The sequence below is a fragment of the Podarcis bocagei genome (genome assembly GCF_964188305.1).
Source record: "Podarcis bocagei genome assembly, chromosome: 8".
Lineage (NCBI taxonomy): Eukaryota > Metazoa > Chordata > Lepidosauria > Squamata > Lacertidae > Podarcis > Podarcis bocagei.
The window spans coordinates 4,651,711-4,676,772 of record NC_138133.1 but is presented as its reverse complement, the minus strand read 5'-3'; the positions used below and the strand labels follow the sequence as shown (position 1 = coordinate 4,676,772).

General features: G+C 43.8%; 1 protein-coding gene and 1 long non-coding RNA gene across 4 annotated transcripts in view; both read left to right on the top strand.

Annotated features, from left to right (window-relative positions):
• NRG2 (neuregulin 2) overlaps nt 1-25,062 on the top strand; it is a 146,381-nt gene that overhangs the window by 18,386 nt on the left and 102,933 nt on the right. The gene's annotated exons all lie outside the window — the stretch shown is intronic.
• On the top strand, nt 3,422-13,049 carry LOC308593922. Its single transcript, XR_014011083.1, has 4 exons — nt 3,422-3,752; nt 11,465-11,617; nt 11,778-11,894; nt 11,985-13,049. It is a non-coding gene; the product is annotated as an uncharacterized lncRNA (long non-coding RNA).

The following is a 25,062-nucleotide window of genomic DNA, read 5'->3' as shown; positions in this document are numbered from 1 at the left end:
GAACTTCAATTTCTTATTATTATAGGATTTTATATCCTGCTCTGCCATCTACTGGTTTAACCTCTTATTGTTGTTGTTTTACATTTTCAACAGTGGTATTATTACATCTTTATCTGTATTGTAAAACTTCCGTGGGAGCTTTTTTTTTTAAGGCAGTCTATAAGCAGCTTATATAAATATATTTCTAAATAAAATGCTCTGAAGTGGCTTGTCATCATAAAAATAATACTTGAATTATAACACAACAAAATGGCTGTTCTGATTACGTATCAGCACTAGGTGGCAGTGTTGCGCTCACCCATTTTGACAAAGCTGGTTATTCTCCAACAAGTGTCAGCAGAGCGAACCCACTGGCTCTCCCATCTGCTCTCTCTGAAATAAATGGGAACAGGTTTGCCACACTGCAGAGTTTCTGTGTCTTCCCCCTCCTTTTTTGAAGTGCCCCAGTTCACTTACAACATGAAGATACCATCAGTCAACAGCTATTTTAATTAAACTGTCTTCAGTTGGCTCTTCAGTTAGCCCAGTCCTATAATTAAAGGGAATTTAATAAACACTACAAAGCCTATTTAATTTTTCTGTCTCTGAAACTAAAGCTGAACTTTCCCGACCTGCGATGAGCTGAGAAGCTGGCACCCCCCATTCCCATGTCTTGTTGCTTCTGCTGCGTCCCCCCCCCCCGCTGCCTCATTGCGCTCAGGTGGAAGTAGAGAAGCCTGTTGTGTTCCTCTTGCCCAGGGCTGTGGCTCTTGATGGCAGACGTCAGGCGCAAGGCAAGGAGGGCGCGCAATGTTTTTCATTGCAGACATCCTCAGCCTGGCCCTGAGGGGTGCTTGCACTGAAACTTTCCCAGATTATCATGCCAGCCCAGATGGGCGGCTTCTCTAGAAGGAAGGCCACATTTTCCAAGCACTGGATATGCTGAGGGGAGCTGTGACTCTTTTCACAGATAGGGCATCCATTGCTACCTGTAGATCAGGGGTCCCCAAACTAAGGCCTGCGAGCCAGATAAGGCCCGAGGGACTCGTTTGTCTGGCCTGCGGCGCAGTGGCATAGCGTGGGTTGTCAGCACCCGGGGCAAGGCAAGTAATTTGCGCCCCCTAACCCGTGGATTTGCGCCCCCTAACCCTAACCCCCAGATGTTGCGCCCGGTGCAGCCGGCCCCCCTGCACCCCCCACGCTACGCTGCCCTTTTTCCTTTTATTTTGGGGGCTGCATTCTTGTTTTGTTTGTTTTCTATGTGTTATTCTCTTGATATTCAGTAGAGATCTCTCTTTAAAAAATAAAATAAAAAATAGACCCCTGCAATTACTGAAGAACAGTCCCTCGACTTTTGAGGTGTTTTGTTTCTTAGCTGAGTCAGTTGGGCTTCTTCTGGAGTCAGAATGTAGGGATGTCACCGATTTGTACCCAAATAAAAATGAGACAAGACATTTGTCATTGTGCAGACTATGGGCTGTATTCAACCAAATACTGTATTTTTCGCTCTATAAGACACACCAGACCACAAGACGCACCTAGTTTTTGGAGGAGGAAAACAAGAAAAAAAATATTCTGAATCTCAGAAGCCAGAACAGCAAGAGGGATCGTTGCACAGTGAAAGCAGCAATCCCTCTTGCTGTTCTGGCTTCTGGGATAGCTGCGCAGCCTGCATTCACTCTATAAGTCGCACACACATTTCCCCTTACTTTTTAGGAGGAAAAGTGAGTCTTATAGAGCAAAAAATGTGGTAATTGTACAAGTGGAATGACTTCCACTTGTGCAATAGAACTCCCCACTTGCCTTGTCATTCCTACATCTGCTCCTCAGGGTTGGGAGAAAATCCAGAACCAGTTTTGGGTGGAGTGGGGGGCAGGTGAAGTCCCATTTCACAAAGCAGAAGATATCATGCAGCATGCAGAGTTCAGGTGCCCCACCAACTCCTGTACCCGGCCATGTGGTTTTGTGTCTGCCACATCTGCAGTGCAGCTCAGTTCTCTATAGGGAGTCTACAGTATCTTCAAATCCTCAAGAATGGGAGGCTGTCATTTGTTTTCCCTCTCGCCCGAGAAATGCCTAGTTCCTCTGGCAGTTGGCCAGATTCCCTCCTTAGTGTTTGGCATTGCCGGTAGGTCCTGCAAATAATAATTTTTAAAACCCTCAAAGTAGCAGGCTCTGCTGCTTAAGGCTGGCTCAGATGGATCTCACGTACATAGATGCTATAGTACTTTACTTTTGTTTATAAGTCTTCAGCTCTGTTCTGGAAAAACATGACAGTATGCCTTAAAAAATAATTAGAAATCTGTTATTTATTAATTGACAGATTCATCTGGTGATTAGTCAATTATTATTTTTCTTAGAGAAGTTGCTATGTGTGTGTGTGTCCATATAGCAATATATATCATGACACTTTATAAAGGAGATATCCAGTCTCCTCAAATACTGAAATGCTTGCTTTTGCATGAATTTCTTCCACTCACTCATTTGGTGTGAACCCGCAAGATTTCTCATTTTATCTGCCTTCTGATCTTTGGAGAGATTATTGTCTTTAGTTTTTAGTCAGAAACTGGGCACCATTCCTGTTGGCATTCTGGAAAGCAGGCAGCAATAGTGAATGCCAATAGTGTTCTATTTCTTCCTCAGTTACTTTATTCATTTTTCATCAATGCACAATGCTTACTTTTAACTTCTGTCTCTACTACCTTTTATGCAAATATAAGATACTTTTATGATTTTGTTTTATTTTAAATATGGCATCATTTGCTTAAATTGCACATTGACATACACCAAACACAGTTTTGCTATGTTTTTGCACATTGGATGCATCAGATCTCCGAAAACCATCACTAAAATTGTTAAGGATATCTTTGTAGACTAAAATTTTATTAACCAATATTTAATCTCCCTACTTCAGACCAGGAATGAGCAACATTTAGATCTTGGCCTGATTCCATTCAGGTGGGGGAGCCCAGAGGACAGAAGTAGGGGGAATGGGGGGGGGGAGCCCAAACAGTGATGGAAGAATGTGTGTGAATGTGCAGGATGGGGGGGGGGAAGCCCTCTGGAAATAGACACCTGCCCCCCTCCAGTGGGGGTGGGAGAGAGAGGAGGGGTGTCAGAGAGGGGAAAGGGGGTGACAGGTCCCCACAATTGACTTTGTCTCTGCTCACTGCCAGGATGTGACCCCAACAGAGTATGCTCAAGGGAATGTAGCCGCCAGTGGATTCCACCCCCCCCCAATTCAGACATTTAACATAAGGTTACCAGATCTTTTTCAAAGAATCCGGGGACACTTTTTAAAAAAAAGAGAAAAAAGGTGTTGGTTTTTTAAAAGTAATATCCTTCCTCTGGGCCCTGGCCTGATCTCTTGGAGCGCTAGGCTCGGCCACATCTCCTTACCTCTCACTGCGGCAAGGTCAGGGTTCCCCTCTTTTTTCTCCTTCCTCTTTCTCTCTCTTCCTTCTCCTCTCCTCCTTCTCTCTGTGTTGGCTCCCGGGTTTTCCTGGCCCCGGAGCACCACTGGGCAGTCGGCTGGGTGGCCGGTCGCTCTCGCTTCCGGCTCAATTTGGGTTGTGGGGGAGGGGGTCCAGCGGTTCCCCCTTGGCAGTGCCAGTCTCAGCAGCCCAGAGCCAGCCTGGTAGCGCAGTTGTCTCTTGCTGGCTTCAGGAGCTGCTCGCTGCCGTGGCGCCTGCCATTTTGCCTCGCCGGAAGTCCCCATATGTATGATGTGTCTTGTGCCGTTGAACCAATCACGCAACATTCATTCCCTACTAGTAAATCTACAACACTTAAAATATAAATCCAGGGACATTAAATGAAATCCAGTGAAATTCTGGGGACGGATTTTGTCCGGGGACAGATTTGTAAATCCGGGGACTGTCCCCGGGAAACGGGGACGTCTGGTAACCATACATGCAACTCTTTCGGATATGTGAGGGCAAGGAGAGCCAGTGGGCCTGACTTTGATCCAGAAAACAGTTCTGTGTAGGAAAGGTCCTGGATCACAGCATTTTCTGTGGCTGCATGTTAGATCTTCATGGCTCAAGATTTCCAAGAGATCTTCTTCAATTCACAGGGCTTTCTAAATGTGAAGCAATCCTCATAGTAATACATAGCTTTCCTTACTGTCTCACCTATAAGTAACAGTCATCCTAGCCTTGGAATTCAGGAAAGTTTCTCTCAGACGTGTGCTGAGATGGCTGGTATCAGACACAGGTTGTAAACTAAATTTGGCAGGGGCCATAAACCTCTTTCTTTTAGGAAGACGAAGAGGCGTCTGGTGTCAGGCTGACACAAACCATTTGACTGGGAACCGATTCCGTCCTCCATAGCCAGGTCCTTATAGCTGCATTAAAATACAGAATGGCTGATAACAGGCCCTGTTAATGTTTATTGGCACTTGGCTTTCCTTTGCAGCTCTCCTCAGACAGATTTGGGGGTTTCCCCACTGGGTGCCATGAGCCTATCAGCGAGTTCAAGCTTGCATGGAGTGCAAGGTCTTTGCTACCCTTTGGAATGTGAAGCTCTAGTGACACAACTTTAGCTCTGGCCTCCTTCATTCTGCAGACACGTTAATTTTTTTAAAATCAAACCCCCTTTTCTGCTGGAGGGAAGTGTTTCAAATGGAAAGGGACACTGAAAGAATTTTGCATGTCATACTACTGACTTCAGAATTTTCATTTCCCACTATATATGCATGGTTTGTTATTATAGAAATTCCCTCTGGCTCGGTTTGACCAGGAAGAAGGCAGGAAAAGAAAAAATGGAGGATAGTTAGAACTGAGACTAAGCCTGTTGACTGAGGGAGGGCAAAGAGCAGGGAAACTGGTCGAGTGCCATTTGTTAACAGCCTGGGACTCTTGATTCAGTTCCATGCTTCATTTTGGATAGCCACTGCCATAACTGGGAAATCACAAACCCTCAGTGCACCTCAATGTGAGGGTTATGGAGACTTTTCTCTTTGAGGTTCTCAAGGCAAAGCAGAAACACCCACAATCTGCTTGAGGCACATAAATTAATTAAATCTAAATTCAGATGACAGAAATGTAGGTAGGGTTGGATCATAGCCTAGCGTCTGAAGACCACCTAGTCTAAGCAACAGGAATAAGAAATGGGGCTAAAGGAGCCTTTCAGATTTGGCTTCTAGAACTTCTGCAATAAGGGAACTGCTCGGAAAGCTCTTATGGTGCCTACCAATCAGCATGTTTGATAAATGTGGACTTCTGGTGCTCATTAATGGTTTGGACAAGCAGTTAGCATAGATCTGGAGGGGTCAGTAGAGTATTCTCCTTTCTGCAATGGACAACATTTCCATAAACCAATGGCAATTTGTTTTTGTCATTTATTAAATTGAATCAAAGTGCTGAAGTTATGCAGATCATAGCAAGTGTTTATATTGGACGGCATTCTGCAGATGCCTGGACCTACGGTTTTCAACTGTACAAGGAATTTTGCTTGAGTAAGAATTAGGATCAGAGCCTTCAAGGTTTTTCATGAACCTCTGACATACCTCTGAACTCTCCTGTTCATTTTTCTCTTCCTTTGCTATAGGCGGGTGTTAGATTGCTCAATAAAGCAAGATGTAACTGCCTTGATGAAAGGAACAGAATTTAGGATTTTAATATTATTCTTCCCTAATCTGTGCACTCAGTAGAAACAAAGCAAACTCAGTTTGGACAAAAATGTGGTGTTAGGTACAATAAGACATGCTGATTGTTCTTTAATTTTGATTTTCTAAGGAATAATTCTTACATTGATGGGAGTTTCCACACCAGTATGGTGTACTCCTGGTGGCTCTTGCACAGTGATTTCCTTGGGGTAGCTGCAACATGCCTGTAAGAAGCATTTTCCGCCACACATTTGTGGGGGCAGGTGGCCAGGATGGTGAAGGTGGCCTCAGAATTGAATGTGCTGGGTCCCCCTTCACAACCTCCAGCCCCAGCTATAGCTGGGAAGGGACATGTCCTTGTCAGAATTCTTTCCCAGTCATTCCAAAGCTGTCATTTCTCTTACAGTACTCAGTGAAGTGACTCCCCCTTGAAACATTCCCTCACAGCCTGCCATATTGTTTACTTCAGGCAGCTGCTACTGTCTCATAATGACCTATTTCAGAAGTGAGAGAATAAAACCTTCACATTAAGAGGCATTGAGAACCTCTGGCTCAGTTAATCTCCCAAGCATGCCAATTAGCTCAGAAAGGGCAGGGGTTAAGCACATGTGTTTACACAGTATCTCCAAGAATTCTGTCCACATAGTCAAGTTGTACAAAGTGAAATGCATTCATGAAAACTTGATAAAAATGATTCAGAGTACCATCCAGAAGCAATTCACCCTGGAGTCCGAGGCAGGATGAGCGTAAGCAATTGATCTGCGAAATGTCATTCAAACTGCTCACACTGCGTACTGAGCTCCTTAGCGGGAAGAATGTCACTAGCCTCCTCACCAGTTGAAGTAATTCGCAGACGAGATATTGCGCAGAAGCAGCGATGGCAAAACAGAAAAGGACCCGAGGATGGTCTTGCCACACCAACGCTCTGGCTGCAACTGCGTCACTTTCAGCTCCCCAAAGAACCATGGGACTGACCATGGGCATGGCCAGGATTTTTGTTGGGCGGGGGGCAGGCTTTTTGTTGTGGGGGAGCAGAACCACAGTTTGCAATGTATTTTTATTGATTTTTATTAATTTAGGGGGACAGCTGCCCTTCCCTCCTTGGCTACGCCCATGGAATGCACTGACTGAACTTGAATATGCAGGAGAGCATTTAGGAGTGATCCTGCCAACCAGCCAGGTCATTCCTCTACCCTAGAGTTGGTCAGAGCTTCAGCAGAGCCCCCAGCCCAGGCAATGCGAAGCTTCATCAGTCTCCCAACCGAGTGGAAGTCATTTCATGTATTTGTCCATGAAAGGAACTATTTTAATTATTATCCAAATTGAGTCATTGAGGGGCAGGGAGAGGCAGCAATCCCATAGGATTGTTTCTAGCCTTTCCTGGCTTCCACTCATGGACAGTACTCAGACTCTCAGCTTGGCTTTTGCCAAAAGCTTTATTCCAAAATTCACCACACCGCCCGAACATACACCAGGCTACAGATTGCATAGATCAGGTTCAGAGGTTACATATAGTGCTCTAAGGTACATGGCTAGGGATTAATGAAGAGCGGCATGGGCACAGCCATTCGCATGGTGATTGTCCCAAGCAGCAGGTGCTCCTGAGCATAGACTGGGTCTGCTGCTGCCATCACAGTCAACACTGTGATGGAGGAAGAGACAACATGGCCCACTCATGGCCCGATTTGGTCTCAGGGGCCTCCCCAGGGAGTGCATCGCTGACAGGAGGCTGTGCTCAGGCAGCTCTTCCACCACAGTAGGAGCATTCAGTGGCAATGAGGTGGGAGCCCTCCAGAAAAGCCCACTTGGCCCATCCCCAGGTGAGCATCCAGGTGAGTGCCTTCCAGACCAGCAGGCTCCATGTTCTGGCCCCAATCCTCCCCAGCCTCTAACCAGCCCTGCCAAGAAGTCTTCATGATGCACAAACCTTTTATAAAAGAATGGAAATGGTTTATTGAGTATTAACAAACAAACTGGAAACAGATAAGAACATTAGCAGGATTGTTGCAATAACCTGCAGTTTTATAAGAGTATAGATTTAAAGTAGATGAATGAGTAAGTTAAGTTAATTTGGAATATGCAGAAAATACAAAAAATAAATTTAAGGAACTGCAGAAAGAAGGGGAAGGAAGTCGAGATTTGAAATGTTAAAATGATTGTAAAATTATTGAAATGTATAAAAACTGAAAATAGTAAAAAATAAGTCTCTGTGACAAATGTATTTTCTACTTCAATAGTGATCCTGTTCGAGGTGCCAGGATGAAGGGTAGTATACAAATTTAACGAATAAATTAATTTTAAAATGTTACTGGCAGAAGTGCCTATCCATTGCACAGGTGGCAAACCACCTGGATAGAAAGCAGCCGCTTCTAACTGGATCTTTAACACGTGTAGGAATGTCATGGTAAGATCTTTTGGGCATCTTCAAGCTTGCTGAAGGTGTCTCACTGCCTGCCACGGCCTTGAGGAGAAAGCAGGTGCAGACCATGAAATAGCGTTACTGCCAAACGAAGAGGATTCCAGAGCACATAATAACCAGCTCTCGGGGGAAGGGGGAAATGGTGTGGTACAATTTCTTTTCTTTTTTTTAAAGATATTTATTAAGGTTTCAAAAATTATATATAAAAAGAAAGAACAATAATACACAATAATACAAACAAAAAACAAAAACAAAAAAAGGTATAATTTCAATCCCTTATTTTCTTATCACTTACTTCCAAACTTAAAACACAATTAAAAACACGTAAAATTTCAATTGCTTATTTTCTTTTAACTTATTTCTCAGACCTCCTCACACCTCCCCTTCTTGTATTCCAATTCTAATTATTAGCTCAGCAAATTCTTATTACTTATTTCTCAACTTTAACTTAATAGTTTATCTTAGATTTATTTTTGCAAACCTTATTTTCATTTAATTTAGTTCATTTTAGAAATCCAATTTTACCTTATCCAAACTTAAACCTCGAACTTATACATCGATTCTTATTCTTAAAACGTTTTTTCCTAAGGTCGACCATAGTTCCCTTCCACGAATTTCCCATTTTACATACCAATAACAAACAAAATAAAAACAAAATAAATTGTAGTTATGAACCCTTTGGATTCCCAAACTCCACCCCCCCTTTCCCGGCTTCAGCCCCCACAAGTATCCATCAGTCTTAATCTACTATCAGCCTGGAGATCTCACGTCCGAGGCCCTTAATTCTCTCTCAGTTCCTCTCTGCCAGTCTTTTTGATAGTCCTTAATATAAGACACCAAATCTTGGAGAAGCTCCGGCCCAACAGGAACCATGTTTCTTCCAGCTAGGCCTCCATACTTAAGAGTAGAGCCTATGGGGTGTTCCAATTCTTGTTTCTTGTTCCTTTCAAGTCCAAAAGTCCCCAAAGCTCTAACTTCCACCTTAATCACATTTGTAATCCTTAGGTCTTCTGATCTCCACTTAAGAAGATCTCTCCATTTCTCAATCTCCAGTTCAGGCTGCGCTTTCCACATCAGATTTTTATTTTCCTTTATTACCATCATGTCAGGCCTCAAAATACAGCTCTCCTTTAACATCTGCAAAATTTCAGTTCCTCCTTCCTTTTCTTCAGGGGCGACATATGTCTCCTTCTCCATATTCTCAAAGCTCTCAGGTTTCTTTATTTGTCCAGTTGAATGGGCTTCTTGTTTCAAGTCCTTATCAGATTCAAGAATGTTATTTACTGTTAAGTCCAGAGTTGTAACATTTGTAGCCAAAACATCAAATTGGCCTTGTAACTTTCCCAAGAGAACAAATGCTCTGTCCAATTCAGCCTGGATTTTCCTTCCTCCAGCCATTCCTGTAATGTCACTGAGTCCCTCTAGGGGGATTTTAGCTCCTTAATATTCTTTTCAGCTCGAGTCCAAAGATCAAGTTATTTTGTATCAGCCCTTCCTTATTTTCAACAAATTTTCAACAAATTGTAGCAAATATAACCAGCAGAAGCAACAAAGACATAGTTCTCTTTTTCCATCTTGACAGCTAATCTGACAGCTGTCAAGCTCTTCAGTATTTCATCAACCAGCTCTCTCACGGAGCGATCCCGGGTCTGGGGGGGTAGCACTTCAGCTCTCGAAATTAATCTTTTATCCTCCAGTAAAAATTCTTGTAATATCAAACCGTGAAATTAAAGTCTTTTACAAAAAAAGAAAAGGAAAATTCTCTCGACCTTAGCTAGCAGGTCCTTTGCTTTAAATTGTTTACAAAGGGGGGGGGGGCGGACTTCATTTTTAACCCTTCCCCGCTCGTTCCTGATTCCAACAAATTTTTCTTTAAAGTTCCAATTTCCGTATTACTCACGGGTTGATGTTTTAAAGTCCGAATGTCCCAAGGAAAAAGTCGGCGCTCTCCGATAATGGCTTGCGGCTTCACTCTGCAGATGAGGGAGTACTCTCAGCACCGCGCCGCACCCCGTCCCCGTTCCGAAGCCCTTAGAAGGGCTCCTTCATGGATTGGGGGGGCGCAAATGGTGCCCGCCGAGTCACTACGCTCACAGGCTTCTGCGCCTGTGATTTTAAGGGTCCCCGCGTCGCCGCGGCGGCAAGACCCAGCTCTGCAGAGCCGATTCCCTCCGGAGCTCGGAGGGAATCCGCCATTAAACGATGGCGTCAACACGGAAGTCCAATTTCTCAGTTTATGCTGGAGAACCATCTGCAGCAGCTTCCTAATTTCTGTGGTTTTAAGCTTGTTTGATGTCATAATTGTATGCATTGAAACTGTTTAGTTAAGAGTTGTTAACATGTTGCTCTAGTTTTGAGAGTACAGTGGTACCTCTGGTTACAGACGCTTCAGGTTACAGACTCCGCTAACCCAGAAATAGTACCTTGGGTTAAGAACTTTGCTTCAGGATGAGAACAGAAATTGCACAGCAGTGGGATGCCCCATTAGCTAAAGTGGTGCTTCAGGTTAAGAACAGTTCCAGGTTAAGAACGGACCTCCAGAATGAATTAAGTTCTTAACCTGAGGTACCACTGTACTGAAGCCATTCCAGTTAAAATCCTCATCAAGTAAAACGTTTACTGAAACAATGATTATTGAGCTAGGATAGCTCAGTCATTAGAGCATGTGAGCTAATCTTAGGGTTGTGGGTTCAAGCCCCACATTGGGCAACAGATTCCTGCGCTGCAGGGGGTTGGACTGGATGGCGCTCTTGGTACCTCCCAACTCAACAATTCTGTGGTTCTGTGACTTCTCTTTGTGTTCCTGGATTTCTGCTTCTTCTGGAAAACTGGTAGATCAGCCTTCCAACAGAGGGCCATGCTTCCTAAACACTGCACTCATGTGCTCAGTACGCACCATTCCACCATGTCAGAACCACCATGGCACCATGGCAAGGAAGTGTATTGGTGTGGAGAGGAAGTTCACCTTTGGGTTAGAGTCCTGCTGAAGAATGAAACAGTGGGTTGGATAAGAGACAGCTCTCCTCTGCCCATCACCACTGTTTTCAGACACTTAACTCATGTTCTGTGGTGAGAAGAGCATTGTAGAATCTCAATTAAAGCATGCAAAGCATGAGGTTTTTTTTTAGCAATGTACTGATGGAATGACTGAGTGCCACGTAAAAGAAAACCTCCAAATTTCAAGCACTTGTGCTGGCCATGGGTCATGGGAGGGAACCCCAGCTGGATGAACCGGAGACCACATGGGCCACAAGGTAGGTTAATTTGTTTTCTTATGACTAAAGCCAGGAGTACTTCAAAGTCCACCTCCCACCCCCACACTTAGATACCTTTTGAAGATTTAAAAATAACATACAATATCAAGTTCTTACTCAAGATGCTTTTCTGTTCTGTCCACTGGCCAGTGTGAATTATTGCTCGGCTGCTTGACCTGTGCAACTCCACCCCACGTTTTTCAGACTTTGCCACCATTCCCAAAGCGAAGTTGCTGGTGAACCTTCAGATGAAAGTGGCAGAGCCAGCAAGTGAGGAGGAAGAGGAAGAGGAAGAGGAAGAGGAGGCCAACAATTCCCACCTGAGTGAAAATGATATTCATGTGAATGGAAATGGAGGTTTGTATGTAGCTGCCTTTGGACAGGTAGATGAAGATCATACCTTTTGTAAAGGGAAGTTCTGTACTGTACACTGGTCCTTCACAAGTACATCATAGTGCAAAACAATGATATGAAATACAAGCACTATTCAGCAGTAAATATCTTGACTTATTTTTAGGTTATCAAGACCATGGGCTACAGAACTGAACGGAGCTGTGCAGACAGAGCCTCTAACAGGCGCACTAGAAGGAGTTCTGGCAACTGCGGTTGTCATGGAGAGAAACATGACTGAAATGTATGTGAGAATCATCAGAGATGCACCATTACACGCTCCGTTGCACCTACAAAATATGCTTATTAACTGATATTTTTCATTGTATTATAGTGATGAAGGTTTTTGATGTCATGGACTCTGCGTAAGGATATCTTGGAGCTGTGCGAAGATCTGAGCATTTTGAAGAGTCAAGATGGAGTTCAGGAGCAATAGACGGCTGTTGCAATTCTATTTCGTTCCAACTTGCGTACTAGACAGTGTCCCACACTGCAGTTTTAATGCTGCTGCTTTCTACATCAAAGTGTGACTCTTTGACATCATGTGTTCCACAGGTGTGCCAAATAACAGCAGGTTTTATTTACAAAAATTGTAAGTGCTGTCTTACTGTTAATGTGGCAGTCATTAAAAATAGTCAACATTTGAGGGTTTTTTTTTATTTGAACCCCACTTTTTGATATGCATCGAACACATTTCTAAAAAACATTGCTGAAATGCTATCTATTGCTGCGGCATAAAATGGATTCCACAATGTTCTCCCTGGCACTAATGTCTAATTGTTTATTAACACAATTTTAATAGTACAAAGCAAACCCCTCTACATCTCTTAGAGGACACATGGGGAGTCAAAAGTAAAATAAAAAACAAACCAAAACATTAATCTGTCATCAAAACCCATTAGGAAGTACAGTTGTACCTTGGTTGTCAAACGGAATCTATTCTGGAAGTCGGTTCGACTCCTGGAACCGTTCAAAAACAATCGGAAGCCTCATCGGACATTTGGGTTCCAAAGAATGTTCGCCAACTGGAACACTCACTTCCAGGTTTGCAGCATTTGGGAGTCAAAACGTTCGAGTCACAAGTTTTTCAGGATCCAAGGCACGACTGTATCAAAATTCAAGTCCACAAGGTTCATAGCAGCCAGAAAGTTTTGTATGCTGCTGGTATATGCATTTGTATTTCATCTTTGCTTACGTAAACAGCATTAATCAGATGTAGGTCATTTGTTAATTTTTCCAGCAAAGCAACTTGCCAAACCGTCTTGTACCAATTAGCTAACATGGCACCATTTAGAGGATTGAGCAATGTTCCGCCATTCAGACTGGAAAACAACAGCAAACAGAAATCCCCTGTTTATTTTTCTTCCCTTTTCTTGATTTTTAATGTAAAATTTTCTGTGCTTAAACAGAAATATTTATTTTAGAAAGGGAAGCTTAACTCCTATGGAAGTTAATAATATGTACAAAGTTGATTATGATCAAAGTTTACTTTTTGTTTTCTATGAAACTAGAAACAAAAAATAAAAGAAACATTTGAATTTTCAAAAATCTCAGGTTTTATTATTGCAAGTTTACACATCGAGTGCAGACCTGAAATTAAAAGGAAACAAGATTGCTCCCTCCTCCATGTGGCTGCCCTTTAGATATTTGAAAATAGCTATCATATCTCCTCTCAGTCTCCTCTCTTCCAGGCTAAACATACCTAACTCCCTCAACCATTCCTCATAAGGCTTACTTTCCAGACCCTGGATCATCTTGGCTGCCCTCCTCTGCACATGTTCCATCTTGTCAACATCCTTAAATTGTGGTGCCCAGAACTGGACACAGTATTCCAAGTGTGGTCTAAGCAAGGCAGAATAGAGCGGGACTATTACTTCTGGACACTATACTTCTGTTGATGCAGCCTAGAATAGCATTAGCGATTGTGATTTTTATCTTGTGAACTGCCCTGAGACCTCTGGGTATAGGGAGGTATACAAATTTAAATTTACATCAACATCATCACCACACTGTTGGCTCATGTTAAGCTTGTGGTCTTCTAAGACCACAAGATCCTTTTCACATGTACTACAGTGGTGCCCCGCAAGACGAATGCCTCACAAGACGGAAAACTCGCTAGACGAAAGAGTTTTCCGTTTTGGAGGTGCTTCGCAAAACAAATTTCCTATGGGCTTGCTTCGCAAGACGACAATGTCTTGCGAGTTCCTGCTGGTTTTCCCCCCCCTTTCCCCCCTTTTTCTAAGCCGCTAAGCCGCTTATCAGCTGATCCGATCAGCAGATAAGCCGCTAAAAGCCGCTAATAGCGCTAATCCGCTAATCCTTCAATGGGCTTGCTTCGCAAGACGAAAAAACCGCTAGACGAAGAAAATCACAGAACGGATTCTTTTCGTCTTGCTAGGCACCAATGTACTAGGAAGACCTCATGTCTTCAAGATTATAAACGCAATCTCCAACTCCTTGAAAGATTCCATCAATGGTGTCTCCGAAAATTTTTACACATCACTTGGGAAAACAGGCGAACTAATACCAGTATGCTGGAAGAAGCAAAGATCACCAGTGTTGAAGCAGTGATTCTTCGACATCAACTTCGTTGGACTGGTCACGTTGTGTAGATGCCTGATTATCGTCTTCCAAAGCAACTATTCTATTTTGAACTTAAAAATGGAAAGCGTAATGGTCAACATAAGAGGTTTAAAGACTGTCTCAAGGCAAATTTTAAAAAAACGTAGTATAAACACAAAAAATTGGGAAACACTGGCCTGCGAGTGCTCCAATTGGAGAACAGCCTTTACCAAAGGTGTCATGGGCTTTGAAGACATTCAAACTCAGGGCGCAAGGGAGAAACATGCTAAGAGGAAGGCACACTTGGCAAATCCACACTGTGATCAACTCCCACCCAGAAACCAATGTCCCCACTGTGGAAGGACGTGTGGATCCAGAATTGGCCTCCACAGTCACTTACGGACTCATTGTGAAAACCGTGTTTATGGAAGACAATCTTACTCGGCTTCAAGTGATCGAAGAAGAAGAAGAAGAATGGAAGAAGACACTCAATTTCTACAAATATATATTTATATACCAGTATTTATTGTTTTGGGCTCAGTTATTCATGTTTCTAATTTCTGCCTTGTGATAGGGAAATGCCAAATATGTTTTGAGACCTCAGCTAACTGCAAAGTAATAGTGGCCCTGAGATATCAATGAGAGAGCAGGAGGATGAGTTGCCTTCCAGGATACAGCCAACTTGCCCTTCCAGGCTGGTCTCTCACCACTTCCATCTTCAAACACAGTGAAGATCTTACCCACGTGGGACATGCCAGGTCAAATGCTGATAGCTAAGGAACATTGCTGTCTTGATGGACACATTTATTTCTCATTTGTCTTGATTAATTAACAGCACACAGGAACAAGCAGGCTTCAAAACTTTCCTGTTGTTGGCTGGTCCCAAATTTGTAAATGACACAAAACTTCAGCTTTTATTTATTTAAATTTTTAGAATATACACCATGCTTTTCACCACATGCCTCAAAGCAGCTTACAAAAAAGGAAACTTTAGTTTTCCTTGTCCAAAGCAAGGAAAAATGCGTTTTTGGGCAGGGTCGGTATTCATCCCTCCTGGGTGAAGTCCTATCTGTCATGACTCTTATCCAGCAGCATTTAGATGCTGCTCTCAGCCTGGCATTTTTAAAAGCCTTTAAGTCCAAATCAACAAACTACTAACACTTCAGAGAAGTTAGAATTATTTCTACCTTTTTGGGTTTGTTTTTTTTAAGTTTTACACTGTGGGAGAGTAAAAATGGGCAAACTGTTTTGGGGTACATTCTTGCAGCTGGTAGCTGGACAATTTTCTTCTTCTTTTCTGCTGAGCGTCATTGTTTTCTCCCACAATGCCCCCAGAATGAGGTTACTTCAAGGCACAGCAACATGGTCCCAAAGGGTTTTGAGGGGGAGATAAATGGTAAATATGCCCCTGAAACTGCTTGAAGTACGCCTTTCAATCAATGTCAGCGACTGGGCTCAATAACTGGTTCTGCCCCGACTGGGCTAGGCGACTGGAGCTCATTCAGAGACCTTCCAATCCTGGAAAACAGGTCTCAGTGCACTGGACCCACAACTGTGCATTGTGAGCACCAGACTCAGCAGAGTATAAATAACGCGGAAGCTAGCTGTGAAGCATAACTCCTTTTATTTCTAATTTGTTGTTGTTGTTTAGTCGTTTAGTCGTGTCCGACTCTTCGTGATCCCCTGGACCAGAGCACGCCAGGCACTTCTGTCTTCCACTGCCTCCCACAGTTTGGTCAAACTCATGTTTGTGGCTTCGAGAACACTGTCCCACCATCTTGTCCTCTGTCATCCCCTTCTCCTTGTGCCCTCCATCTTTCCCAACATCAGGGTCTTTTCCAGGGAGTCTTCTCTTCTCATGAGGTGGCCAAAGTATTGGAGCCTCAGCTTCAGGATCTGTCCTTCCAGTGAGTGCTCAGGGCTGATTTCCTTCAGAATGGATACGTTTGATCTTCTTGCAGTCCATGGGACTCTCAAGAGTCTCCTCCAGCACCATAATTCAAAAGCATCAATTCTTTGGCGATCAGCCTTCTTTATGGTCCAGCTCTCACTTCCATACATCACTACTGGGAAAACCATAGCTTTTAGTATACGGACCTTCGTTGGCAAGGTGATGTCTCTACTATTTCTAATAGCTACTACAAACTAAAGAACTACCGGCTTGCATGAGTGTTACATCTCTCACTCAGCCATCTAGTCACTACATAGATAAGACTCTCTCCACACACAGAGTCAGGCAGGCAGTCAGGAGCAGAAGAGTAGAAGCGTAGTTTCCGCCCCCTCCTTTCTCAAAACATCAGATCAGGAGATTCTTGCAATGGGAGGGGGTGAAAATATCAACACTCTCCACACCCCATTTGAGGCTTGAGTTCTATGTGGAAAATACCTATTAGAGAGTAAATATTTTCACCTTCCAATCACATACTGACTCAATTTCAAAACTGCATCATTTTAGTAAAGACACTGGAAGAGATTCTTGCTACTACAGTACCAAACATTGCTGATACAGCAAAACCTTTGTGGATGCCATTCTCCTTTACATCACATTCTGTAGCAGTGAATTCCACTTTATGGCTACAAAATATGGTGAGGAGGACACCATGTAATGATGGATAAACTCCCCTTGGCTCAGTCTGAAATTGGCTTGACACCCAGAATGTTGAAATATCTATGACTTGTAACCAGAGTTGCCATGTTGATGGCATCCTTTCATTACATAATATTAAATTGTTCCTAAATGAAATAAAACAAATCCATCCTGGAAACTAATCAGAGCTCAGGCAGAGCTAAGCAAACCTCCTTTGTCGTCACCAAGTGTGAACTTTTATAGGCTCCATAAAACTCCAGAGCACCAGAGGAAAGGGAGACGTGCAGCCCTCAAACTGACTGACCCCTAAGTGACTTACATTTTATACAAATATATTTCATATGTACTCTCTGTCAGCCTTCCCTTTCTTCCAGAAGTGCCTAGCCCTTTTCAGTCTGAGGGCTGCATGGTGGGCCTGGCCAACTCACATTCTAGCGCATGTGGAAAGGCAACACAGCCCTTCCTTGCTCCCCAGGGCCACAGTGGTGTGCTTGCAGCAGTGCCCCTTCAGTCCTCTTTCCCTTTCATTTTAAAAGGGCAAAAGTCTTGGTCCTAAGCATTTTGCCTGGCCATCCTGCCTGACCCAGGCTACCTCCACTGCTCCTTTAAAGATGCTAAAGGTTCCTTCTGGCTGCACTTAACTTTGTTTTCCTGGAACGGTCATATCACATCAAGTCTCACTGAGTGCCATGGGGAGGAAAATCACTTCCACTCCACTGTTCAGATGATGCTTCTAAAGAGGGCATCTTTTCCCTTACTATAATGGTGCTGAGATGTTTAAAACTCTCTGCCCAGCCCAGCACTATGACGTTCTCTTCTTCTTTCTCCTCTTCTTCATGGAGGAGAGAACCTCTCACCTGCTCCGCTGTTTCCTGAATTGACTTGGAACAGGATGATTTCTTGAGTTATTAGGTGTGTGGTGGTGTACAGGTTGCTGCAAATGCCCCGTGTCTCGGGACATGGAAGAGACAGTCACATGGTTCACACATAATGCTAAGCCATCCATGGTTTATCTTGAATAAGCAAATGTGCGGGTTCCAGGCTGAAGGTGAGAGTGCAGTATTCCTCAGCCAGTCCTGCTGCCACCCTACTGCCTAGGGCAAAGTCACGGCTTGGCTTGGAGACAGGTTTGAAGGTGATTTGCTAAACAACAGGCAGCAATACAGTAGTACCATTATGCAGGCTTACTTGGAAGTAACTACCACAGAGTTCAATAAAACCTACTTCCAGTGGTATGCATATAATTACTAAGGAAGGCTGCTGTTGTGTTTCTGAGTGATGTCACCAAGACAACCAGTTTTAGGAACTGAGCATCACAGTCTGGAATGAAATGATGAAACTACATCAACTGTTCAAACGACCCACCTTGGCAGCGGATCAATGATAAGTGTTTCACCGCCTTGCCTGCCGGGCAGACTTAAGCACAGAGACCTGATGAGGTTCCCTGTAGTTCTCTTTGGTTTAATTACCTAAATAACAGTGCACAACAGATGTTTGTGGTGTTGTTGTGTGTAAAGTCTCTTGCCATTCTAATGGGGCAGCTGTGATGTAATACAAGAGGGGGGCAGAGGCTTGGCTCCTCTGCTGGTGGACTTGGCTGAGCAGCCCGGATGTCACAGACAGGCTGAAGAGCAAAGGAGAGGTGAGTATCAGGGAGCCCAGTGTTGTGAAATGGTTAGGAAAGGTTAGGTAAAGCAGGGAGAGCCCTGGGGCAAAGAGGACAGCACTTTTAAACAAAGACTGGCAGAGAACGCAGGGAGGGCTGCAAAAGGAGGAGCTGGTGGGTGGGTCAGGAGAAGTGGCCGGTGGGGGGGGGGGGAGGCTTCTGAAAAATATACCATTTACTTTAATTTCAGACTGATCTTTTTGAAGCCACAAAAACACTTTGAGTGAATCATTTGTCACTGTATGTTGCATGTAATAGTATCTTGGGAACCCCTCTTGGATTCTGGGGTTGTTGTTTAGTCGTTTAGTCGTGTCCGACTCTTCGTGACCCCATGGACCAGAGCACGCCAGGCACTTCTGTCTTCCACTGCCTCCCGCGGTTTGGTGAAACTCATGCTGGTAGCTTCGAGAACACTGTCCCACCATCTCGTCCTCTGTCGTCCCCTTCTCCTTGTGCCCTCCATCTTTCCCAACATCAGAGTCTTTTCCAGGGAGTCTTCTCTTCTCATGAGGTGGCCAAAGTCTTGGAGCCTCAGCTTCAGGATGTTTTGATCTTCTTGCAGTCCATGGGACTCTCAAGAGTCTCCTCCAGCACCATAATCCACCTGGAGCAGGAATCGGCAAGCCACTCCAGTATCCCTGCCAAGAAAACTCCATGGACTCTGGGGTAGGGGTTATAATTGAGGTTATAATTGAGGTCTTTTGACCAAGCTAACATGGCCAGGCTCAGCAGCCAGCATCGTTGCAGGAAGCACAACTGAATCTTAACAACTTTTTGGCAACACTGACATACCTGCTCTTGGGAGCTGCTCCAAATTTATGCTTAAATTTCTAATTGCACCTGTAGATCAGCCAAGCCTTGTGTTAACTCTTCCTGTGTAATTTTTATTGATGTTCCTTTGCTGGCGCCAGGCTGTCCTTGTTCCGCTAGGCTTAGATGATTCCTTAAGGAACCCAGCTTGGCCAGACATGGAGCATAATGAAATGCCCAAGGGACTCTGTAGCACTCTTGCTTGGGGAGGCGGGGCCGCTCTATGTGGGAGGCTCTGCTGCAGAAAAGAAGGGAGGATAAACCTGGGGAAGATGGAGCGAAAATGCTTGTTGTGCCTTTCTGCGTGCACTCCAGGGGTGGGAACAGTTTTCTGTCTCCCTTGACGTCTCTCTGGCTGTCAAGCATTAAGTGCAAAACACTGTATCCATGAAACATACACTCCTTTTTATGAGTTGCACGACTCCTTACTCAGAGGACCCCTGACTTCTAGGTGACATCCTTAAAATAAAACTGTGTTCTGTGCAGTTCTGCAAAATTTATGCAGTATCTCCCACTCCAAACCCTTTTGGACATGTCATAATCTTCCTGAGAACGATGAAGGCTTCATTTATTTCAGTTTGCCTTCTCCATTTGCACTCATTTAAACAAAGATGAGTTGAAATCTAGGACACATCTTGCATCTAGGGGACAAAGAAATGCACATCTGAGCAGAATGTCATCCCAGCTGCTCCCCTGGCAATAGCAGACCCTCCAAGTGTCCCTATTTTCTAGGGACAGTCCTGTATTTACAGAAGCCGTCCCAGTTTCTGATTTGGTCCTGGAATGTCCTGCTTTTCCTTAGGGTGTCCTTATTTTCACTGGAGAAATGTTGGAGGGTATGGTAGGATGTCCGTATTTTCATAGGAGAAGTGGGATGGGATAGGAGAAGTTATGTGACCCTCAAGTCAAGGAGATAAGCAACTACACAACATTTAGAAGACATCTGAAGGCAACTCAACACACATCCCTCTATTTCCTACTTAGAGTAGTTCTTTTACATTTATGTAGTTATGCATTTTGGGCAGTATCCAACTAACACGTTGTGTCAGTGCAAGTATTTATGCTTGTGCAACAAAGCACCCTCCCACCTTTTCATTCTCCCTAGCGTTCTGTGTCTTCCCCAAATCGGCTTGGGATGTTGTGTTGGGGGAACTGCTAGAACAGATTTAGCAGGCATGCAGGGGAGGAAGAGAATTGCATCAGAGAAATACTTGCACTGGCGGGACCTATGAGTTGGGCACCTCTTTCTTTGTGTGCCACCTGCTTACCAGAAATTGTCTAGAAAAACAATATGTGTTGGTTTACCAGATGTCATGCCAGAACTACTATACAATTATTTTATTTATTTTATTAATTCAGCAATATTGATGATTGTAGAAAAAATTCTAAGCAGTTTACAAGAAGTATTAAGATTATAAATAAAAAATTAAAAACTTTTAAAAATAATTAAAATTATCAGTTGAAGAGAATAAAACACACCAACATATATGTGTCTGGATAGGCTTGCTTAAATAAAAATGTTTTAAGCAGGCAGCAGAAACAGAACAGCAAAGGCACCTTCCTGATGTCAGTTCCTATGTGTATGGGCTACCAGACTAAAAGATCCATTTATTACAATTGTGTAGGATTGTGTAGCACTTGTAGCAGTGCCAGTTCCACAGTTAAACAATCCTGGGCACTGCAGTTTACCCCTCGCAGAGTTACAATGCCCGGCAACCCTTAACAAACAGCAGTGACCAGAATTCTTCAATGCAAAAAATGTGCTTTGAATGTGCTTTAAAGGTGTACACAGGTGTACACAGCTTAGATTTGGGTAGCCAACATCTGAGCTCTTGTGTGGAGGGACACTCTGCAATGATTGAAAGGCTTGAAGAATATTTTGACACTCAAATTGGTACCACCATGAGTTGTCATGCTCCGTAATAAAGTTGATGTTACTTAGCTGTCAGGTCTTCACAGTTATGGAGCATATGTATTTAGGCATAGCATTATGTGCTGTTTAATTACATAGCATTAAATGATGTTTTGCTTCTGGAACTCTCTCCTCAGAGATGGGACCAAGTATTTTTTAAAAATTTGCTTGTGTCACATACTTTATTATTTATCCAGGGCTTTTCCTTTTTCATCTGCATTTAGAGATAAATTGTTCTTTAGGAGCCTGTTTTGCTGTTTTTTTGTGGGCTGGGGCCCAAGGTACTGCACAAGGCATATAAAGCCTTTCCTCTTGTTGCCCTGTTGTTCGAAAAACTCTGTTGCGACTGTGAGCTAGGTCCATCTGCAGTAGGGCTGCCATATTTCAAAAATTAAAAACTAGGGCACGGTGAACGTTGTTGAGCTTTTTTAAAAAAACAACAACACCACATTTGATTGACTTGTCAATGATCCATGACAAAGCACCGCCTTTCAGAAATCCCCCCTGGACTGCAGCCATAATCTTCCGTATCAAACCACACATTTCCCAGAGTTCTCTGGAAAGAGCTCTGTGAGGGCAGTAGGGGTCTCCTAACAACTCTCAGAACCCTTAACAAACTACAGCTCCCAGGATTCTTAGAGGGAAGCCAAGGCTATTCAAAGTACTATGATACTGCTTTAGAGAAGGGGTACTGGACTCCAGCGTGATGATCACAGATGCTACAACTCACTTCTCTTGGCTTCCTTCCTTCCTTCCTAATATGCCATTAGTGGCAAGAAAACTGCTATCTATAATTGATTGTTTCCCCAGCCTCAGAATATTTTTTTCCAAATATTATTTTGTAATGAACTGTTGTAAGGAATGGAAGTACAAAACATGTACCAAAATACACCACAGTCCTAGTTTCTGATCCCAAATCTCCCTGTCCACAGCCCAGCCATTCTAGCCATGAAGCCACAAGGGAGATGAGCTGAAGGACGCCTTTAGCTTGTCCTCTTCTTTCCTACTTGGATAAGTTAAGTGCTGGCATTGACAAGACTTGTGGACTATGGGGCATGTGGGGAGGGCACAGAGTCCATGATCCCTTTTTCTTGAAAAGTATTAAGCATTGCCAGAAACAATTTCCCCCCAGACTTTTCAATCAATGTGTTATGACTGGCTGAGTCCTTCCGCCACCATCAAAGAAGTTATTTAACAACTTATGTCAATCACAGCTTTTTCTTTTTGTTTGTTTGTGTGTGTAAACGTTTGCTCCCCTGTTCTTCCTCCTAGAAACTTCTATATTCTTCCCCCACCCACTCCTGTGCCCCATTTTGACCTACCTGTCCTTGTGCCAAGGACAAGACTCAGCCTTGCTCCAAGAGCCATATATCTTGCTTGAGTCAGGGCAGACCCAGGCAGCTGTTTCCCTGACCTGGAGAGGCAACAGCCCAGTGAAGGTTGAAAAGCCCCAGATCAAGCTACTCTTCTTGGAAAAGAACCAAGGGGTGGGGTGAGGTGCTGGAACTCGGCTCAGATCTCAGGCTCGGGACTCGTTCTGGGAAGGGATCACTCGCGGATGGCACCCGTATGCTTGCGTAGCCTTACATGCCTTCATGTCAGGAGTATTATAAACATCCTTTTCCATGCCCCCCCCCCCATGTTTTGCTCTGGATGATGCTGGGTGAAGATGTCCACGGTGGGCTGGGTTCTTTCAAAGTAAGCTGGCTGGCGTTGCCAAGCAGCTGCTTTGTGTCTGCAGCTCATTGGAGTAGCAGGGCTTGTGCTTTCAGCGGCTGACACGTCTTGGTTAACAACTCCCTTCTTCTTTTGTAAAAATGGGTTGCACAGCAGCAAGTTTAGGCATGACCCATATTTTGAAAGAGGAATTTTTTTGTTGTTTCTCCTGCAGTTTCATGAGAAAATCCCACTCTGAGTCAATAAACATAGAGGCTTATTTTCTGCGCAAGGAGGCAGGATGTTTGTGTTGTGTGGGTGTGTATGTATATAGAATATGGATGGGTACATCTGCATTGCAAAGGGTACTTACAGGGACCTCCAGGCTTACATAAAATTAATCTGGGATTATTTTTCTGAAAGATACACAGCACCTCAGTGTCCTGCCTCATCAGTACAATTGTGCTCTTTAAAGCAAATGTAATTTGGGTGCAGCACATAGACAAGGAATCACTTTTTAATACTGTATTTGCAACCTAGCCTTTTAAAAGGGGAGATTAATATTTATCTTCACAACAATGGATGGGACATTGGAATCTCTCCTTGTGTAGATGAGTAACCAGTTATCACCTATAAGTCCTATGTTTTTGAAATTTGGGGGAATGGCAACTCTACAGTTCTGACTCTATGACATGGCCAGGTCCCTAGCGTCTCTAGCTAAAATGGTCTCAGATATCAGGGTAGCGGGGAAATGCTGGATAGCTGCTGCTGGACAGTACAGACAATACCCAGCTAGATGAAATAATTGTTTGACTCGATATAAGGCAGTTCTCTTTGTACATACGAACTCAGGTCCTCAACATGGGTGTAGCCGGGGAGGGGGGGTGGCGCCAGGGGCAGCTGCCCCCCTAAATCAAGTAAATAAATTAAAATACTTAACTATAAGTAGAAATAATCAGAATATTTGAAATGTTTTGACAGATTTTTCTGAGCACTTGGGGTCAAAAGAAAATAATCTAAAACAACTGTTGTTGAGACATTTCATTCTGAATCTGCTAGACAGAACCAGACAGAGGATGATGACAGGTGGGTGTTCTGCCCCCCCCCATAAATCCTGGCTACACCCATGGTCCCCAAGATCTAAATTCAGCACTGTCCCTGCTGACAACAAGGCCTAAAAATAAATGGAAATTTGAAAAAGAAGTCATGTCTAGGTTCCACCAAGTAATTAACTGTGTAAGAGCAAGGCGATCAAAACCTGGCAGAAGATCTGATTTGAATCCCAGTAACTGCATACTAAAACAGCCACCAGCAAAGAAAGCTTGATAAAGACCACATGTTTCATCCTAGTGGTGATGCTAATCATGCTCATACATTGCTATTTTAGTGTCCAGAATGTTTCATGTTCGTCACACCAGTAATTTTATGACAGCTTTCCCCAACTCCCTGGATCCTTTTGACTGGAGCTCCTACCAGCCAAAGCTACCATAGCTATACTAGGGGGAGTTGATGGAGGCTGTAGCCCACAGCATATGGGGGCTGCCAGGGTGGGTAGTGCTGCTTTATAAAAACCCAGTAATGAAAATATGTTCATACATTTGCATAGAAGACTGCAGCCCAAGGTATCGTGCCAGGCATGTTCATGTCAAGGAATCTCCACTGCTGTCTCCACGGTTGTTTGGCATTTGCAGCACCCTTAGAGTTGCCAGTTCTCAATGCTAAAAGTAAAACTAGAAGCTAGAGGAAAGGCTGTATATGCCTTGTGTGGCCTTTGGAACAGCAAGTACTTTGAAGCAAAGAACCTTCTCTGGGATCAGAGAGAGATGCTTACTCACAACAAGTGTGTATAGTGTATGTATATAATAGTGTATAGTAATGTGCCGAGTAAAAGTGAACTCTGCTAAACAACTGTTTAAGTTAACTTCTTGACTGAAGCTTCCATTTGAGGGTGAGGATCCTGCCCCATTGGTAAGGTCCAGTTCGGGAAGTGCAGTCACTGGGGGTATTGATCTGGAGGTCTTGAGCGCAGGAGGACTGTGGTGGTTGTACCCAGTTTCAGTGGTGACATGGTCCAGATCTGGCATCTATGCAGATTGTGCTATTTGCTCTTGGTTCCACTGACCTCCTGCTCTCCAAGTTGGTGTTGAAGTCATTGCTAGATGTCTGAGTCACGACACCGGTTGCCACACTGTAGCAGGTGCAAGAGCACAGTTGAGTTC